This window comes from Orcinus orca, chromosome 7 (genome assembly GCF_937001465.1).
Source record: "Orcinus orca chromosome 7, mOrcOrc1.1, whole genome shotgun sequence".
Classification (NCBI taxonomy): Eukaryota; Metazoa; Chordata; class Mammalia; order Artiodactyla; family Delphinidae; genus Orcinus; species Orcinus orca.
The window spans coordinates 76,054,039-76,074,507 of NC_064565.1; the positions used below are offsets into that span (position 1 = coordinate 76,054,039).

Below are 20,469 nucleotides of genomic sequence, written 5' to 3' on the forward strand. Positions count from 1 at the left end.
CTTAGTTTCACCTGACCCTCCGTCAACACTGACTGTGAGTCTTCCCTTTTCCATCCCCACCCTTTCCTTCTGATAGACATTAATGGCCAATTACTGTGCTGTGGCAAGCTCAGCATCCCATTTCTTGTGGTCACAAGGTATGTACTTTTAGTAATTTACTTTGTGTTCTTAGCATTAAGATGTATCCCTAAGAAGTCACATTAGAAGACATTAATGTTTTTACTAATTTGAAACTGCAAATGAAAAACACCTAGGCCACAATTATCAGTTTATGAGGATCTAGGTATCATTAAATGAGTTTAGTTGTTTCTTCTTAGTATCGATTACTTAGACATGCCTAATTTGTTTTTCTTTGTATGAGCAATTGATTGCCCTTTAAGGTAAAGTGGACTGATGTAGAATGATGATTAATTGTGTCAACTCTTCATAGGGTGGACCATCTACACTAAGGTCGAACAATAAGGATAAAATGGTTTAGGAAAGGTTCAAATTTGTGTCATAGGAATCTCTTCAGTCTACTGAAAAAAAAAAGTCTCATTAAGTAGTTGACCAGCTCAAACAAGACTGTAATCATAGCAAATTAAGTGTATTCATTTACCTATTGTGAGCTTATACTAAGCTGATGAATAAATACTTAGGAAATAATTCCTCACTGAAATCTCATGAATTATATTACATTGGTATTTATCTTTATTTGATTGTGCTATATGGCCCCAGGGAAAATCTGGCATATTTTCTCTTTCAAACTGTTGACACTTTTTAAAGTAAAAGTATTGGGTGGGCCAAAAGGTTCATTTGTTTTTTCTCTGTAAGATGGATAAAGTAGCACTTAATTGTCGTTAACTTCATTCGAAACAATTTTGTTAGATTGTATGTGACAGCTGTCATATCAGTGTGCATTTTAAAAAAAGACTTATCAAAATTGGTGAATTTTTGTGTAGCCATTTTAATACTGAAGATGGAAGAAAAAAAGCAACATTTTCGGCATATTATGCTTTATTGTTTCAAGAAAGATAAAAACACAACTGAAATGCAAAAAAAGATTTGTGCAGTGTATGGAGAAGGTGCTGTGACTGACGGAATGTGTCAAAAGTGGTCTGTGAAGTTTCGTGCTAGAGATTTCTCGCTGGACAATGCTCCACAGTCGGGTAGACAAGCTGAAGTTGATAGCGATCAAATCGAGACATTAATTGAGAACAACCAACGTTATACCAACGGGAGATAGCTGACATATTCAGAACATCCAAATCAAGCTTTGAAAGTCATTTGCCCCAGCCTGGTTATGTGAATCGCTTTGATGTTTGGGTTCCACATAAGTTAAGCAAGAGAAAACTTCTTGACCGTATTTCCGCATGTGATTCTCTACTTAAACGTAATGAAAACATTCCATTTTAAAAACAAATTGTGATGGGAGATGAAAAGTGGATACTGTACAATAATGTGGAATGGAAGAGATCATGGGGCAAGCAAAATGAACCACCACCAACCACACCAAAGGCCAGTTTTCATCCAAAGAAGGTGATGTTGTGTATATGGTGGGATTGGACGGGAGTCCTTTATTATGAGCTCCTTCCGGAAAATGAAACGTTTAATTCCAACAAGTACTGCTCCCAATTAGACCAACTGAAAGTGGCACTCGATGAAAAGCAACCAGAATTACTCAACAGAAAACACATAATCTTCTATCAGGATAACACACCACCGCATGTTTCTTTGATGACCAGGCAAAAACCGTCACAGCTTGGGTGGGAAGTTCTGATTCATCCGCCGCATTCACCAGACATTGCACCTTTGCATTTCCATTTATTTCGGTCTTTACAAAATTCTTTTAATGAAAAAAATTTCAATTCTCTGGAAGACTGCAAAAGGCACCTGGAACAGTTCTTTGCTCAAAACGATAAAAAGTTTTGGGAAGATGGAATAATGAAGTTGCCTGAAAAATGGCAGAAGGTAGTGGAACAAAAGGGTGAATACGTTGTTAAATAAAGTTCTTGGTGAAAATGAAAAATGTGTCTTTTATTTTTACTTAAAAAAACCGAAGACACTTTTTGGCCAACCCAATATATGACAACTCTCTTGATTTCTCCTGTTCACTATTTCAGAGACTGCTTGGCTCATCAATGCCATTTGTTCCAAACTGCTTTGCAAACCATAATAGTATATAAAGACCCCATGGGACAAAAGTCCCAGAAGTTCCCTAACTATGCCTTTTGGTCAAATTAAGTAGCTATTATCTTCATGTAGAAAAAGATCATAATAGTTGTTTTGATACTTCCAGTTCAAAATACTTTCATGTCTGTAAAAAGACAGTTAGGCTTACACAACTAAACCTGAAAGTCTAGCCTTATATATAAACCGATGGCTCAACAAACAAAAGAGTGGGTAACCATTTCTGGGGTGTTTATAAGGATTACCGGTCAAAACATTTCTCTGATAAATTTCCCTTTGTCTATATATGTCCAGGTCAACTCTGGGTATAAATACTGTTCAACTTATCCCTGTATAACTATCACCTCCTCAAGGGAAAGGAAACATCTCTACTGAAATCCATTTATTTTGAAATTAAAAGAGGAAAGAAGATCCTTCTGATATTTAGTCCAGATCTTTGAACTTAAATTTTAATTGCTGGCTCTGCTGTTAAGAAGTTAGACACTGTTTTTTAAACTATTCCCAAGAACAAGACTCTAAATGCCAGATGGAATTAACCTAATGGTCCATGGATCCAAGATTCAGTCTCCAACTTTGGGACAAAAGGATAATTTGTAGAAGATGATAGTGGCTTGCCTCTTTGTCTTTAAGGAAGTAGTAAGGCATAGCAGGAGGACACGCTGTTCCACACTAGACAAACCTGAGTTCAGTCAACTCTACTTCTTATTAACTATGTGATGAGGTTACCTAACTCTCTGGACCCTCAGCTTCCTTTTTGGTAAAATGGAGACAGTAATGTCTCTTTCCATAGTCAACGTAGGGCATAAATGAGATGCAACAGACATACTGCCTGGTACATGGTGAGCCTCAATTACTTCATCAGAACTTAGAGACAGACACCTTAGAAACCTGTTAGATCCATCTCTTCACTGGTCTCCACATTTCCTCAATCTGTGTTTTGATTTTGTAACATGAATTTATCATCACTCCCTATCTGAAAAAATACTCCATTTGTTTACACTCAGTATTTTATTTGCTTTAAAAGTTCATTTTCAAACTTTCAGAAAAGAACCCTGATTAGAGTCCCCAAAAGTTCTTAAGTTCATGCTCACTTGATCTCCATCCTCTATAATTTCATTGTCTTCAATCATTCCTCCTTTAAATCTTCATGTTTACATATTGAATCCTAATTTAGGGGTTAGAAATTGTTGAAAAATTTTGGACCAAGCTTCCTCCTGATCTTTTAAGGAACTGGGTAGTGCTGACTGGCCAAACTTCCTGGATAACTTCACAAACAGGAACTGGGGTGTAAAACACATACACACAACCTGTCCTAAAAGCAGGGGTGAGAAGGGCGGTTTATACGTTAGCCACTGAGTTGAATAACTCATGCCATTTCACCCAAACTGCAGGAAGACGTGTCTGTCTTGCTTAACATTGTGTTTCTGGTGTCTAGCACAGTGATTATCACATGGCAGCTGCTTAAGAAATGTTTGTTGATGGAATGAATGAATGAATGGGCAAATGGATGCCATTAAGAATCCCATGTGTATGCTTTGGTAATGTACTATATGTTACAAATGCCTGGTTATATCAGTTAGTAATGCTTTCAGCTGCCAAGTCAAAATACTCAGAATACTACCCAATATTGGCTTAAATAAATGAGGTATTTTCCCCCCTACAGTTTGGAGAAAAGTTGTTGCAGGTATGTTGGCTCAGCGGCCCTATGATGTCAGGTTTAGAGTCTCTGAGAGTCTCTTGGACTTTTCTGGCTGGCAAGATTGTTGGAGGAGTCCCAAGCATCATGTCCTCCCATGACCATGTTCAAGAACAGATGTAGCCAATGGTACAGGGCAGAGAGCTTCTCTGAGTACCCTGTCTCTTATCAGAGAGGAAAATATTCCACAGGAGACCCCTAGGGAATTGCCCCTTATACTCCATTGGTCAGAACTGGGTTTCCTGCTCACTCCTAGGCCAGAAACTAGAACCACTTTCCCTGAGATCATTGGATCTCCAACTAATATCTAAATAGGGATTCTGTGAGCAAGGAAAAAGAAATAGGATGAAAATGGCTTTTGCCATCCTCAAAATTACTGTAGTATCAGAACCATTTTCAGGGCTTGTTAAAACTCAGTGTTTTGTTGATATTCCTTGGCTATAAGTAGACATAAAATTGGTGCTTTTAGTTACCACTGATAGAGCTGAATGGAAAATTAAGGCAATTTTAATTAATTTGTTAATGTTAATTACATAATTTAATTAAAATGCTGTGTATAATTCAAAGAAAAGGAACTAATAATCCTTCAGATTTTTCATCAGTACCTGTGATATTGCTAGCATTTCTGAAGAAGTGTATTTCAATGGCTTTTTGCCTTCATAAAGGGAATGAAATCTATTCCAACAAATAGAAATAAATTAAGATCTGAACTGATTCTGAAAACTTGTCTTTTATTGTGAGTATAAGAATATCTTGAGTTTGTGTTTGCCCTACTAATCAGTGACCACGAGAATAAAACCATGAATCAAAAGGTGAAAAATTCAAACAGTTTTCTAGTATCGTAGAAGCTTTAGATACTCTATCTAGTATACAGTATCCCAGAAGCCCTCAAGAAAGTGGAATCCAACCTTTTGAAATTTAATTTAGTTAAACTGTTTATGAAAATACAAGCTTGGTCTCAAAATACTGTTTTCAGTTTAAACCAAAAAGTACAGAGTTTTAGAAATTAGTAGTCCATGTAGTAGCTATGACTTAATAGGGTTTTACTGCTTTGTGAGATTCTCCAGACTATTATTACTAGTGAGAAAAATGTTGCATAGTTTTCAGATATACTGTTTTAGGTGATAGGTATCAAACATCAAAAATACTAAAAATTGCCTGTGTTATAGTAAGATGTCTCAGAGTAAGATGTCTCCTCAGGAAAAAAAAAACCCTCCTGTTTCCAGTAATTTTTAATGAGTGTTAAAGATTATAAATTGGATAAAAGGATAAAAAAACTTAATTTGTTAATTTCCCATTATAACTGTGCTTCCAAATGTATCTGTATTTAAATTTTATTAAAAACAGACATATATCAGAGTAAGCCTGGCTATCGAACCAAAACACTCATCTCATCTCTACCTTTTAAAAAAAATAGCCAATTCAAGGTTATTTACTTTTAAATGTTATATGCTGTAAAAGGCAACTACTAAAAATATCTTCAGTTATTCATCAGTAGACCTTCCACACTTTTTACACTATGTGCCAGGCAAAAAGGAGGTAGTAATATAAGTCATCATCAACCATTGACTTGTTTTACCACTCCAGTACATACTAAGCATGCACTAGATATGAACGTTAAGATATGAAAGTTATCAGAAACTTTTCAGATATGAAAGTTAAGTTTACAAAATATAAGATTTTCGTGGATGGGCTTCCCTGGTGGCACAGTGGTTGGGAGTCTGCCTGCCGATGCAGGGGACATGGGTTCGTGCCCCGGTCCGGGAGGATCCCACATGCCGCAGAGCGGCTAGGCCCGTGAGCCATGGCTGCTGAGCCTGCGTGTCCGGAGCCTGTGCTCCGCAACGGGAGAGGCCACAGCAGTGAGAGGCCCGCGTACCACAAAAAAAAAAAAAAAAAAAAAAGATTTTCATGGTAAGACTGGAACAATTCCACAGAATACAGGATGGGTGGCACTCCTATAGTTTCCTAGCAAGTAGATTATATAAAATCTGAAAAATTTCAAATTTGGTTCTTTTCTCTTTTATCTGTTTACTCATTCTTTTTTTAGAACTTATTTTTCACACTACAACGTACTGGGTGTTAGATCCTTGTAAGAACGTAAGAGAATGTCATTTCTGAACCTGTGCTTATAAAATGACGTCTATCTCAATCAATTTGTCAACTGAGCTTTAAAATCCCTGGCTGGCAGTGGGTGGGTTCATTTGTTTATTTTTGGTTGGTGAATTTTTCTTTATATAGTTTTTAAGTAAGGCACAAACCCAAGGAACAGGTCCCATTGCATGTGAGCATTTATAAATGGGATCTGAGGATCATGATTGCTATGGGTTGAACTGTCGTCCTGCCCCGCACCACCCCCCCCTGCAAAATTCCTATGTTGAAGTGCTAATCCCCAGTACCTCAAAATGTGACCTTTTTTGGAATAGGGTTATTGCAAATGTAATTAAGATGAGGTCATACTGGAGTAGAGTAGGCCCTTAATCCAATATAACTGGTATCCTTATAAAAAGGGTAAATTTGGACATAGACACACAAGAAGAAGAATGCCACCTGAAGATGAAGGCAGAGATCTACAAACCAAGGAACACCAAAGATTGCTAGCAAACCACCAGAAGCTGGGACAGAGGCATGGAACAGAGTCTCCTTCACAGCCTTCAGAAGGCCGCAACCCTGTTGACATTTTGATTTCAGACTTCTAACCTCCAGAACTCTGAGACAAACAAATTTCTGCTGTTCTAAGCTACCCAGTTTGTGGTATTTTGCTGCAGCAATCCTAGCAAGCGAATACAATACGTAATCATAATTAATTAGAAACATCTGAGGCTGTCTTAGGGGTGGAAAGGCTGTTGAGGGAGATTACACCCTCCTTGGAAAGGAGTTGCCCCTGCTCAGGGGAGGAAGGAAGGAAGGAAGGGAGGAAGGGAGGGAGGGAGGGAGGGAAGAAGGGAAGGAAGGCGGGAAGGAGGGAAGGAGGGAAGGAAGGAAGGAAGGAAGGAAGGAAGGAAGGAGGGAGGGAGGGAAGGAAGGAAGGAAGGAAGGAAGGAAGAAGGAAGGAAAAGAGAGATTGATTGTCAGCACCATCTAAGGAAAAGAGAACTACCTGACTGGTAGCCCAAGAAAGATCACAATAGTAGATATGAGAATCATTTGCCTTTGCCACATTTACTCAAAAAATCCTTTAAAGCCATCCAATTCACTTTCCTTTCACTTAATTCTCACCACATAATCTAGAATTTACTAATTTAATATCACAGATCACATAGTGCTGGACAGAGGGAGTAATAGGGAGTATTCTTTTCCCTAGAAAGGATATGCCTCTCTGCAAATTAAAACAGTGGTAGAAACCAGCATCTCTTGAGTTTAGCAAATATAACCTACTTATAATAATAAACAATAATAATAGGTAACACTGAGCACTTGCTATGTACCTGACACTCCTCTAAACACTTTACATATACTAATTCATTTAATTCTCATAGTAAACCGTGAAGTAAGCATGATTATTATACCCATCTTACAGACTAGGAAATTGAGGTTTAGATCTCTTGGGGAGCATTTTACTAAATTTCTAGACCTGAGCGCTAAGAAACTAAACGCTTGACCAGTAATGATCCCCTAATATGCTCTACCTTCTTATACCTGGCTTGAAATAGACATTCTCACCAATCATATCACCACACAGGTAGTACCTGCACAATCTCAGCAACTCTGTACACAGTTCAGTTCTCTCTTGAGAATTAAGATAGCAAAAAAGAAATGCAGGGCTTCCCTGGTGGCGCAGTGGTTGAGAGTCCGCCTGCCGATGCAGGGGACACGGGTTTGTGCCCCGGTCCGGGAGAATCCCACATGCCGTGGAGCGGCTGGGCCCGCGAGCCATGGCCGCTGAGCCTGCGCGTCCGGAGCCTGTGCTCTGCAATGGGAGAGGCCACAACAGTGAGAGGCCCGTGTACCGCAAAAAAAAAAAAAAAAAAGAAATGCAAACAGAATCTATTATATCTTCTCAGATCACCTATGGGTGAGTGATTCTCCAAGCTGTCATCTACCTAGCATCCACAGAGTACAGATAGTATGAAATAGCTTAACTATTCAGGGTGCACAGATTTTGTGCTCACACTATTATATTACTGGGTTAGAAGCAGTGTTGTATACCCAAGATATCAGCTTTGTAAGGGTGAATTTCTTTTGCAAGTACTACATATTTAGATTGCAAGTAATTAAAAGTCACCACACAGTGTAATAAGAGTTTTCATGCATCCCTTGGAACCACTGTAATTCCACAGAATGTATGACTAAAAGTTAAATTAGAGGTGCCTGCTTCTCTTTTATAATCCTCCTGATCTTTAATAGATGAACTGAAAATAAACACCAACAAAGTGTAAGCACAGAACAATTCCCTATGGTTAACTTTTATCTTTGACCAACAAGACATTTAAATTTTGTTACTCCAGTCAGAAGAAGATTTTTTAGGAGCTAAGACTATGGAATGGGGCCTCGAGTATTCCACTATATTACCAATGTTAAAGAAATAAACATAAATTAATCAAAACAGAGAGCAATGAAACAAGAGGTAAACTGAGGAAAAACGTGAGGCATGGCTTGCCAATCTCACTATAAAGAGTAGTTTTTACCTCGTAAACCCTGAGGCAACCAAAGAACCTAGGAGAAGAAAGAAGAGGACCTGATGCTTACACTGAGGTGGGGTGGAGGGGAGTGGAGAGCTGCTTCCACAGGTCCTGAGCAGCGCTGCGGAGGGCCATCCTTGCTGCCTGTGGACTCAGGCAGCTCCTACTTGATGGCAGGCATTCTCCAGGTTCTGAAATACAGAAGTGAATAGAGTAGACAAGCTCTATACCCCCATGAAGCTAACATCCACTATGACAAACTCAGGGTTTGGGATGTTGATCCCTTATACTTCCCGAGAAGAAAAGTGTGGAGGGGTGGATACAGATAGAGAACTAACATCTACTGAGCACACACTACGTATGAGGCTCCGGACTGTACCCTCAGTCCAGAAAAATCCCAATCTCCTGCCTACTTTGGATCCTAAATAGAAAAGACTACACTATGGACTATAATCAGTAGTCTATTTAATTAACAATCATAGAAATACTTAGAATCTTCAAACTGAGGCAGTCTGGGCACATGGAAGACATTCAATACTTTTTTTTTTTTTTTTTTTTGCGGTACGCGGGCCTCTCACTGTTGTGGCCTCTCCCGTTGTGGAGCACAGGCTCCGGACGCACAGGCCCAGCGGCCATGGCTCACAGGCCCAGCCGCTCCGTGGCATGTGGGATCCTCCCAGACCGGGGCACGAACCCGCGTCCCCTGCATCGGCAGGTGGACTCTCAACCACTGCACCACCAGGGAAGCCCTCAATAAATACTTTTAGAATGAATGCATGATTAATCATAATTTTTAAAACTGTCAAATACTCAGCTTCGTTATTACTATTGATATTTATTGTATGACATGAAGTGATCTGAAACTGTATAAAAGACACTGTTTGTCTTTCCCTCTTAAAGGGAACAATACCTAGATATTACCTAAATAAAGAAAACACTTAGAGAATTTAAAGTAGTCCAAACACTTCAGTTTCTTACATCCATGAGAATTCCTTATAAACAAACAACATGAAGTCACAAGAGGTCCTTCACCTGAGCAGCATCAGTTATCACAGCATAGATTCCAGGGGTGGCTAGCTGCCCCTTATCTTCAAAACGAATGATGTTGAGAATCTAAGAAATAAACAATGGGGATTGTTCTCCTTTCTGAACTCAAAGGATATACACTTTGAAGAGACATAAAGGGGAAGAATTTCATTTGATTAGTGAAAACAAATGAAATTGTCCAGTGTATTTATTTGCCTTCTCACGGGAATAAGTGAGCCATGTCTAGACAGGCACAGTATAGAGAAAAGTTTGTTGACTGGTTAGATAATTTCAATGGAAGAAATTTAATACTGAGGAAAAGGGCTTCCCTGGTGGCTCAGTTGTTGGGAGTCCGCCTGCCAATGCAGGGGACACGGGTTCGTGCCCCGATCTGGGAGGATCCCACATGCTGCGGAGCGTCTGGGCCCGTGAGCCATGGCTGCTCAGCCTGTGCGTCCGGAGCCTGTGCTCCACAACGGGAGAGGGCACAACAGTGAGACGCCTGCGTACCGCAAAAAAAATAAATAAATACTGAGGAAAAGAAATATAGTTGCAAAATCCTCTGTTCAAACATGAAGAATACTCAAATATAGCATAAATTTGTGATTAAAGAATATGAATAAATGTTAACTGTTCCTATTTTTGATAGTAGTACACATTTTTTCTTTCCACAGCTTCATGATACTATATTGCTGCTTAATTGCTTCCTCAGTAGTCTTCTTTACAGCCTACCAAAAACTAAGGGAAAAAATTTTAATTACCACTATTTAGAGTAAAAATTTTAATTAACCTTCCTAACAAACATGGAAGGGGGAACCAACAGCAAGTCATCTGGATGGGAGTGGAGGAAATCATCTCTGCTTAGGCTGATGTTTCTTTAGACCAAGTGAAGATGTTGGTCATCCTGAACATGAGGTAGAAAGCAAGGAAATAAGCAAAAGCCCATGTCATGAAAAGTGGGCAATTTCTGTATTTTAGGAGTCATAGCTTCATGGTAAAGCTTTATTATTTTATCTGAATTGTTGTAGATTTTCAGCAAGAAATATTCACAATAAAATATAAGTTCAAAACACATTCCAGAGACATGTGTAACTATATAATCATCTCTCTTAATTATCCCTGCTAATAGGAAACAAAGTGGTAAAGATCACCCCAAATATCTTTGTTTGAACACTACTTTTCTGTGGATTTAATGGGGTTTGAGGTATAACTGACATACATTTTACCAGTTTCAGGTGTACAACATAATGATTTGATATTTGTATATATTGTGAAATGATCACCACAATAAATCTATTTAACATCCATCACCATATATACTTACAGAATTTTTTTCTTGAGGTGATAACTTTTAAGATCTACTCTCTTCAGAATTTTTAAATATGCAGTAGAGTATTATTAACTACAGCCACCATGCTGTATATTATGACTTACTTATTTTATAACTGGAAGTTTGTATATTTTGATTCCCTTCACCCCTGCCTGTAGCAGCTACCAATCTTTTCCAAATATCTCTTTAAAAACCATATTAATTGGGCTATGAATATAGTATATTATCAACATATAATATGAAAAGTTGATGAGCAATAAGAATTACTACCTTGGGATTGTTGCTTGTTGCTGTTTCTCTCATTCTTTTGAGAAGTTTATGCCCAGTGTGAATGGAAACTAAAGAGACATAATGCATCCTTAGGAATAAATTTGGGTCTGAGGGAATATGAAAGTTGAGAAGTTTCCATTTCTAGGGTCTCCTTCACTCTCAACATTTAGGAATCTGTGTCTGGAAGACAAAGAAGTTAACAGGTGATCACTGGATTACTTATTACACAGAAAAGCGAAAAGAAGTTTTCTAAGAACCTTTGATCTTCAAAGTCAGAAGCAAACATAAAATAAATTTATGAGAGGAAGCCAACCGGGGGAGCACACCAGTGGCAAGTACAAACTGGCTTAGAACTAACTGGCTCAAGAGCAGAGGAACATTTGTATTTCAATGAAAAGAAGAAAAGAAAGTTTAAAAGAAAGGTGATAGTATATTTGATCTGCCAATAATTTAATATTTGAAAACTTCCAAAAGGGCATTTCTACACATTCACATCAAAAAAAGTCATGGTCTCACCCAAATATCCATGCACAATTGTATTTTTATGTACAATACACAAATAGTCTAAGCAAGTCTAGCTCTAAAACATATTTCTCAGGTATATTTCATGACAAATTCCCAGGCTGAAGGCCAGGGTAAAACCGAGGAGGCCACTGCCCCTTCCACGATAATCATGTGAGTGGCTGCAAGATGATCAGGTGAACACAGAACGTCTATGAACTTCTTGTAGGCAGAACTAGATATTACTCATCTTTAGAAACTCAGCGCCTACTACAGTGCTTGATACACAGTCACTACTGGATCAATGTTGGCTGATTAATTAATAAATGCATACCTTATAGGTGAACAATCATAGGCAGATACCTGGATTGGGAATAAGTCACCGACTGAAATTCAAATTATGTTGGCAACTTGTTCTGTGAACTTTCATGAGTCAGCTTCTCTCCATTCAGTTATCTAGGAAAGAGGCTGCCTGTTGGAATGTTTAATGTATCGAATATGCATTGAAGTCTTCATATAAAAGTACCAAATTACTCTTTATTAACTAAAGAACTCATTCTTTGTACTTACCAAAGGGCTTTTAATCTTGAAAGCACTTCCAGTAATGGCAAATTACTCCTAATATTTTTCTAAAACCTTGACACATTTTAAGGACTAAAAATATATCTATAGCTCTCATTTGGAATTATTACCTTACCCAGTTCCAGATGGCTTCACTGTAATAATTTTTAAAGCCTTTCTCTGGTCTCTTACCTTTTTCAGAATTAATAAAATATTTTCATCAAAAGGACTTCTAGATAAAAAGGAATAATGTAGAGGCCCTTACACTCACTATTAAGTTCAAGGTCAATAAGACTTTAACTCTGTTCATTGTATCCAGATTCAGATAAATCTGAAGAAACCTTTTGCCATTATCCAGAGATTCTCAATCTCTGGACCATTACTAGCCCTGGGGACATAGGTCAATTCTAGTACTTAGGTGGCTCAGAATCACCAGGGGACATCCACACTCAATGAAAGAAACCTGAGTCCTCGGGAATCACTGAACTCATTCAGTTCTTCTAGCACCTGAGAAGTCAGGGGGGGGTCCATCAACAGGACACACTCAAGGACCCCTTGTACTTCTGCTGCTCAAATACAGGCCAGTCTTGGCTACTGGTACTTCAGCCATTTCCAGGCATCCCGCTGAGGGTCATTTGTTACGATAGCACACTGAGGTCCAGTTTCACAACTGGTGCAAATCTATCTGTCTTCAGTGCTGAAAAGAGGAAAAATGTTAAGAGAAAACCAAAAAAAGCAGAAAGCAGGAACCAATAACAGATTCAAAAAATGTTTATGTCTAACAGGCCCTTTACATGTAAATATATTAGTATTGTCTTCCCAGCTCTGTATTTAACATAAAACAATGATCATTTTGAAAATGAAACACCTATATTTAAAGCATATAACATGAGGACATTAGCTGGAAAAGAAAAAAGTTGACAGGAACTTTTGTTGGAAATTTGAAAAGGACTAAATATAGATCTTCATAACTGTTGTAAAAATATTTAAAATTGTATGATTGACAAAAACAAAAATCAACCTCTCTTTGCCTTCTCTCTGTCTCATACATCAAAATTAATAAATTCCCCCCAAAGTATAAATTATTTCAAAATACAGACTATTTGTAAATTTGTATTTACAAATAAAATACTGAATACATGTTTTGTTATGTTGTTCATCGTTTATTGATTAAAATGCACTTTGCTGGATTAAAATTTTATTTTGTTACACATACATTAATTTAGGGAAAAAAGAGATGAATGCTGTACCTCCTCTAATTATTGCTTCTTCTTTCTTAGCCTTCCAAAGGAGGGAAACATAAAGGATGAAACTTAACAAGATCAAATGCAAAAATAGCCTGTACTTCATCAAAATCGTTTATGAATACCACATTTATGAATATTTATGTGAATGTTCATAGGAAGCTATGTCTTCCTTGTGATTCCTTAGAACATTGCCAGAACTGTTTTTTGTTTTATAGATATTCAATTAATATTGATTAAACACCTTCAATCAACATAGGAATTTTTCCTAAACTTCGATTAACTTATCCCAAATAAATTAATAAACTTTAAAGTGTTTTTGAAAAGTACATGGTTCTTATACAAAAATAATTTACCTCAATAAATAACAGTGGAGTGATATCTATAGGTAGGATATATATCAGCAATGATATCTATAGGTAGGATATATATCAGCAATACAGAGATAACAAGAGTGACTAAACACAGATTACCATCCATGACAGTTATTCTTATTCTTTACCACAAAGACAAAAAAAGCTAAAGACTCACTTTCCCAAAGTCCCTTACAAGAAGATGTAGCCATGTGACACAGTTCTGGCCAATGAAATGTAAGGAGTCTGTAGAGTGTGTTTAGGAAATTATTCCTTTTCTAATATAAGGAAAGCCAGATATGGCTAGCAGCTGCCCTTCCCCTCCTTCCTGCACTGAAAGCTGAAGTAATGGCTGGAGCTGTGGCAGCCATCTTGGAATCAAATGGGAAAGAATAAGAGAATCACAGTGATGCTGGTGCTGACATCACTGAGATGCTGACATATTGCCCTCAGCCACCTCCTCCCAGATTTTGTGTCATGTGAGAGAAATAAAACCTTATCTTTTTAAGCCACTATCAGAGTCTCTGTTGCTTAAAATTGAAAGCCTTTGTAACTGATAAAGCACTAATAAAAGTATTTTTTAAGTACACAAATAACGACTAGAGGTTCAAAGAAGGAAATTACATAAAGTAGAAAAATATAGGAAAGGCCTTGAAAAAGCCTTGGCATTTGTTAAAAGCATAAGAGGCTGGGATATGAAAGTAGGGTGAATTTCAGGTAAAAATTATGCTATGGGCAAAAGATTTGAGGAAAATGTAAAAATTATTCTTCTTTTATTAAGCCATCTGTTCACAAGGTCATTTTGCTTAGTTTTATTTAAGGCTAAAGATTGATTTATATATTTAATGCTGCCAAATATTAACACATTCTCAATAATACTTGCAATATCACAAAAATAACTGATTTATTTTGGCAATTTGGTGAAAAAGTGTCCCCAAAAGTATAAATAATGAAGCATTTTGCAATTTTAAACTCCACATGAACTATTTTAAATGCTTTTTGAGTAACTTATACTTACTAGAGTTTATTTTACATTTATTTTGTTTTTCTTTCTTTACTGTGTTTTTATAAACTAGGGAAACAACATCCTAATCCCATTTAATCATGATAAATTATTATTTATTACAAAAAGAAACTATCAGTAGCCAATGAATCACTGCATTCTTCATAAACCTGATTATTACATATACATTCTAAAAATAAATACAACAATGAGCTCCTTGCCTCTGCATAGATATGGGCCTCATAATTATAAAACTGTGCAGGCTTCAGGTCAAAGCAGTAGGTCAAAGCTCTGATCCTAACCAACCCAGGACAAAGCTGCTGATTAAAAGAAAAAATTAAATAACAACAAAAATCCTATCCCGGTGCAAGGGAATGCACTTGACAAATTGTTTATTAGATTCAAATGTCTTTGCTCAGCATGGGCAAGTTCATTAAAAGATGAAAATGAAAGCCCGATGAGCTTGTAAAAATGAGAGCTCTCCAAATTTAGTTCAAGGTTGAGGATGATCAATTTGGTTATTTGTTCAGTGTGTAAGAACGCTAGATAATTGGTGTTAGAGGGAAAGATTGGTTTTTATTCTCTGAAACAATCTCTATATACATAATTTTGGCATTACTCCAATTTGTACATTGTCATATTTCTGGAAGTATGCTTAATTATGCAATAGTAACAACTATGGATGCTTTGTGAGAAGACATCAAGACCAAAAAGTCTGTTGTGTATCAGTATTCCCAAGCAAATTAAATAATCTTAATAAGTTATTTTAGTACAAGTTAAATATTAAGATGAGTTATATAAGACAAATAAACTGATGCATAATGGCCTCTAAGACAGATATGTATTTTTTAAATTCTGAAGAGTTCAAAACAGAGATGACATTAAACATGCTAACATAAACTCCTTGTGCAGAGTAAAGCTGCAAAATGTTATGTGAAATTATTTTTAATAAATCAAACTATTTTTATACTGAAGTACTAAAAGGGTACCTGCTGGAAAGATGCTCAATTTTACTATGTTAACTAATGGGAATATAAAATAATTTAAACAAGAAAATAGCTACGTATTTGTCATTTTAATTCATATTTATTTTAAAATCCTTAATCCTGTAATATATACAGATGTGTATATATGTGTGTATGCACATATGTATGTGTGTATGCATGTATTGGTTTTATTGTCCATTCATAGCTTCAGAGACCTGATCTATTTGCAGCTAAAACACATTGGTCTTGGGATCTGACTCTCAATAGTATCCTAGGGTCAAAGACTAACTTATTTTACTTTTAAAACATGTTTAAGCTTCTGAAGATTATCTGTATTTGCTTGTATCAGTTACATATTGAATCTTATTCAGCAAACACTGCACAGCTGAGAAAAAGGTTCTAGCCCAGACATACAGGACATACATATCGTTCTCAAACCTCCCTGACTGCCAAACTTAACTACCACCAGAAGCATCCTATTTTTAACAAAACCAAGGAATCATAGTTTGTTTCTTTCAAACTTTCTTTACCAACAAAAACAAATGGTCCATGTTCTGAAGAGAAGCTGGCAAACCTCCCAACAAGGCAGCCAGCAGCAAGAGAGTATCCTGTCCCCATGAAAGAAGCAGGGGGTTTTCTGTCCACCCCAGGCTGACAGGTATGGGGAAGGCCAGGCAGAGCCAGACAGAGCAGATCCAAAATCTATGCATGCCCATCTCTCTCTCTCTCTCTCTCTCCCTTTCTCCCACTCTTTCTTTTCTAGGTGGCCATCTATCTTTAGTAATCTGGACGATGAGGTAAAACTGATTTCAGTATACATGAGGGAAAACCTAGTAAATTAATGAATTCTATTTTGATACCTAAAGAGTTTACCCAGACATTTCTAAGCTTTCCTCATCAACTGCAAACATTACTTTTCTGTTTTATTTCTCTCAACCTAAGGATGCTAATCTTTCACATACCATCACTTTTGGCAGGGATGGGGAGATTTCCATTATCACTGCCTCCTTGGCGAGAAGTCCACACTCTGAAGTCCAGCCTTCTTCTTTCCTTTCTTTTCAGTAGACTTTATTTTTTAGAGCAGTTTTAGGTTCACAGCAAAATTAAGCAGAAGGTATAAAGATTTCCCATATACCTCCTGCCCTCACACATGCATAGTGGTCCCCATTATCTACATTCCCCACCACAGTGGTACATTTGTTATAACTGATGAACCTACATTAATACATTATCACCTAAAGTCCATAGTTTATATTAGGGTTCACTCTCGGTGTTGTACATTCTATGGATTTGGACAAATGTATAATGACATTTTAATCCTCAGAAACTGTACAAGTTATTCTCCATTACAGAGGGAAATTTTTATAAATATATATATTTTTTAAGAACTAATTCTTAAAGCCAAGTTATCATAATCAAATTGCTTCACCTCTTGGTGGATTCACAAAACTTCACATTGCTGTTGCCAATAACCTGTTTTCTTTCTTTTTTTCTTTCATAATTGAGATTTTATTGGTTGTTTTGAGGATCAGTACACAGACATTTCAATTTGTACACAATTCTCAACATACGTACCAAAAATCTAAAAAATCATGCAGTTGTGATTCTTTTCTGAACAGTTATTCCAGTGACTTTCCAGCTTAAAATTTAGGGGCAAATTTTCCTTCACAGGATATCAAGTACCAATATCTTCAAATATTGATATGCTGTTACATCGTAAGTTCCACTAATTCACATTTAATATCATATACACTACATACTCAAATTGTCAATCGTTCACAGCACATTAACAGTTACTAGAAGAACAGGACTACCACGACCAAAGATGTTACAGAGTGCACAAAATTCTGCCCAGGAGAGCCAAGATCAAGGGGTGAGTGGTTTGCTTTAGGAAACAATTCTACCAAAAACCACATCGGAAGAGAAGTAATTTAAAGTGTTTAAGACATTAAGTGCACCACTGACTCCAAACTGCCATTTAGTATGCTTTGTATTATAGGATAGAAAAGCTACCCTCCATCTGTGGAATGTTAAGCTGACACCCAAGACAATCAAAGCCTCCCATATTCAATATCCCACTATTTTCTGGTTGTACCAAAAAATAAACAACCAGCAAATGATTTCACCTCTTAAAAAAAAGCATTTACACTTAAAAAAATGGAATGAGGTGGGATTCCCTCCTTTTAAAAAATGTTTCTAGAGCTACTAAAAAACCTGCATTTACAAAAGAGTTGATAAAAATATTCCTCTGGACTGTACAAGAAGGGAGACAGGGGCCCCTGATAGGACCAGGTGTGTGATATTAATCAGACTTGGCTTCTTTCTCTCCTGCTTCGTCAGAAGCTGGGCTCTCCTCATTTTTAGTCTCTCCATTTTCTGCAGGTAAGTCGTTTTTAGTCTCTTGGTTAACCACTTCAGCCTGTTTTCCCTTTGCTCCCCTTTTCCCTTTTGTTTGCACTTTTTTGTCGGAAGATTTATCCTTTCCACCGCCTTTTTTGGCTTCGTTTTCACTTTTGCAGGAGCCGGTGTAAATGACAACCTCGCCGACCTCCTCTTGGGCTCCTCCTTCGCCGTCCCCTCGGCGCAGCTGACCTTCCTCTGGGGCATCGTGGCGGCGGGGCGGGCGCGTGCCCGGTGCCTGGGGGCCGCGGCGCGCCGAGAGCCTTCGCGAAGCTGGGGGGCTTGGCCGCTGCCGCCCCAATAATCTGTTTTCTAATGCCTCAAATTTTTTTGACAGAGTTAACTGGAAGGCTTAGTATTTATTTGGGATTTTGGTTTTGTTTTGGCTTATTTTGTTTACATTTTTTTAAGCAACAGAATAAAATAGCCGAATTGAAATAATATTCTACTAAATTAATCATTTGTTTGGTTGAATTAATTGACCAATTTTAATCATGACAGTGTTATTAAATACAGTGTAAAGTGCCCTGACTGAAAATTAAACTTGCTCGAAATATGGAAATTTTCGAGCTCGAAATATGGAAAATGTAATTATATGCATTACCTGTATACAGCAAAATTTGCATATCATTAATATACCCTCATCAGACAAGAAGGTAATGCCATGCGGGCCGTTTAAGTAACCTGACAATACAGTGCGCTTTTAAAAGCTTTGAATACATGGAACTATACAGAATAATATTTATGTTACTAAACAGTGTGTAACGATGCGTGGCTCTTGAGTGCCACATCAATTGTTATTTAGGTTTTTAGCTTGTTCAGATACGATTTCTTACAAGGATCAGGAAAGAAGCCAGACGGAGATCATGTTAGGCTGATGCTTGTCCCGGCAGATGGTCAAGTACCTTGTGTTGGTTTTCAGAGCCCCCTTCCCTTTGCCTGACCTTCCCTAGGTGTATTCCCCATATGTGCCTCCCTAGTGCCTCCCACCATACAACTTCTCTCACTATCAAAGCAGCCTCCCACCCCTCACCTAAACCTGCTCCAGGAAATGATGGCATAGACTCACTTTCATGTATAAATAGCTGACAAAGCTTCACTTGTTATCATTCCTGAGTTATATAAATTTTAGGTAAACAACAAATAAGCAATGAGCATATTTGCAAAGATAAGCAAATAAGCATATTTAATTCTTAAATTTCAGGGTCCTGGCAAGTGAAAAAAGGATTTTTGCAGGATGGTGTGGGAACAGGGCGGGCGAGGGGTGGGTGTCTTCTCAGCGAAAAGGATAGGGGAAGCTCAGTAATCTCAAATTATTTTCAGAATTGCAGTAAATATTCCTATGTACTTAGGTCAGGTGAAACATTTCCCCATAAAATGTGACTGCTGGTATTTGCTTATATCAAATAGCTGAACAAGAGTCTGACCTACAGCTTGATAACTTAAACCATAATTATTTACCAGCCTCATTTTATCCTGAGTCACACCACCCCCCAAATTACGGCAATCTAGAGATAAATATTTGGTTGTCCACTGCATGTCGATGTTCATCTGTCATCTTTCACTCTATCCCTGTTGCCTATTTTACCCTGTCAACCCAATGCCTTGGCTCATACACGAAAGAGAAGAATTCCATTTTCTCATCCTAGCATTAAAAGAACGAAAATAGTAACTTTGTACTAGGCTAAGCAAGGAACAGGTCGAGAGACAAAGGGCCGGAAAATATGTGAGAATTAAGAGAATTGCCAAGAAAGTACTGAAGTCTCCTGATATGATGAGGCTGTTTGCTAAATCCTTCCAATGCTTCATGAACTATATAAAGAAAGAGCAACTTCCAGAGCAGCATTAGCCAAAATTCCAGTTCCTGTCTCTTGTCTCTGGCAATGGACCCAGAAAACAGTGTAAGATGCATCCACCAGGTCTGACAGCAGCTGTACAGCTAATGAGAGATGTTCACTATGTTTAATCATATATGTTCAATTGTGAGCACCAAGGGTCACTGGCATTTTAGGCTGCATTCCTCCCATGTAGTTTCCTTCCTCCCTCCCTCCCTTCCTCCCTCCCTCCCTTCCTCCCTCCCTTCCTTCCCTTCCTTCCTTCTTTCCTTCTATTTTAAAAATATTTTCTATTTTCTTGTTTTCTATCACTTCAACCCAGTGGCCGTTCAGTGACCCCTACTGTGGTTCTGTTTTCCAGGAAAGGCCACATAAACAGGGCAAGAGCTCCCAAGAATTTATGGGGAAAGAGGAGCATTGCCTTGAATGGGTAGGAAGTTTTAAAATAAGCTGTGTCTGGGAGAGTCTAAAGG

General features: G+C 37.7%; 1 pseudogene; it reads right to left on the minus strand.

The window, feature by feature from the left end:
• Window positions 1-17,701: 17,701 nt before the first annotated feature.
• LOC117195537 (non-histone chromosomal protein HMG-14-like) lies at window positions 17,702-20,258 on the minus strand (annotated as a pseudogene).
• Window positions 20,259-20,469: the final 211 nt, after the last annotated feature.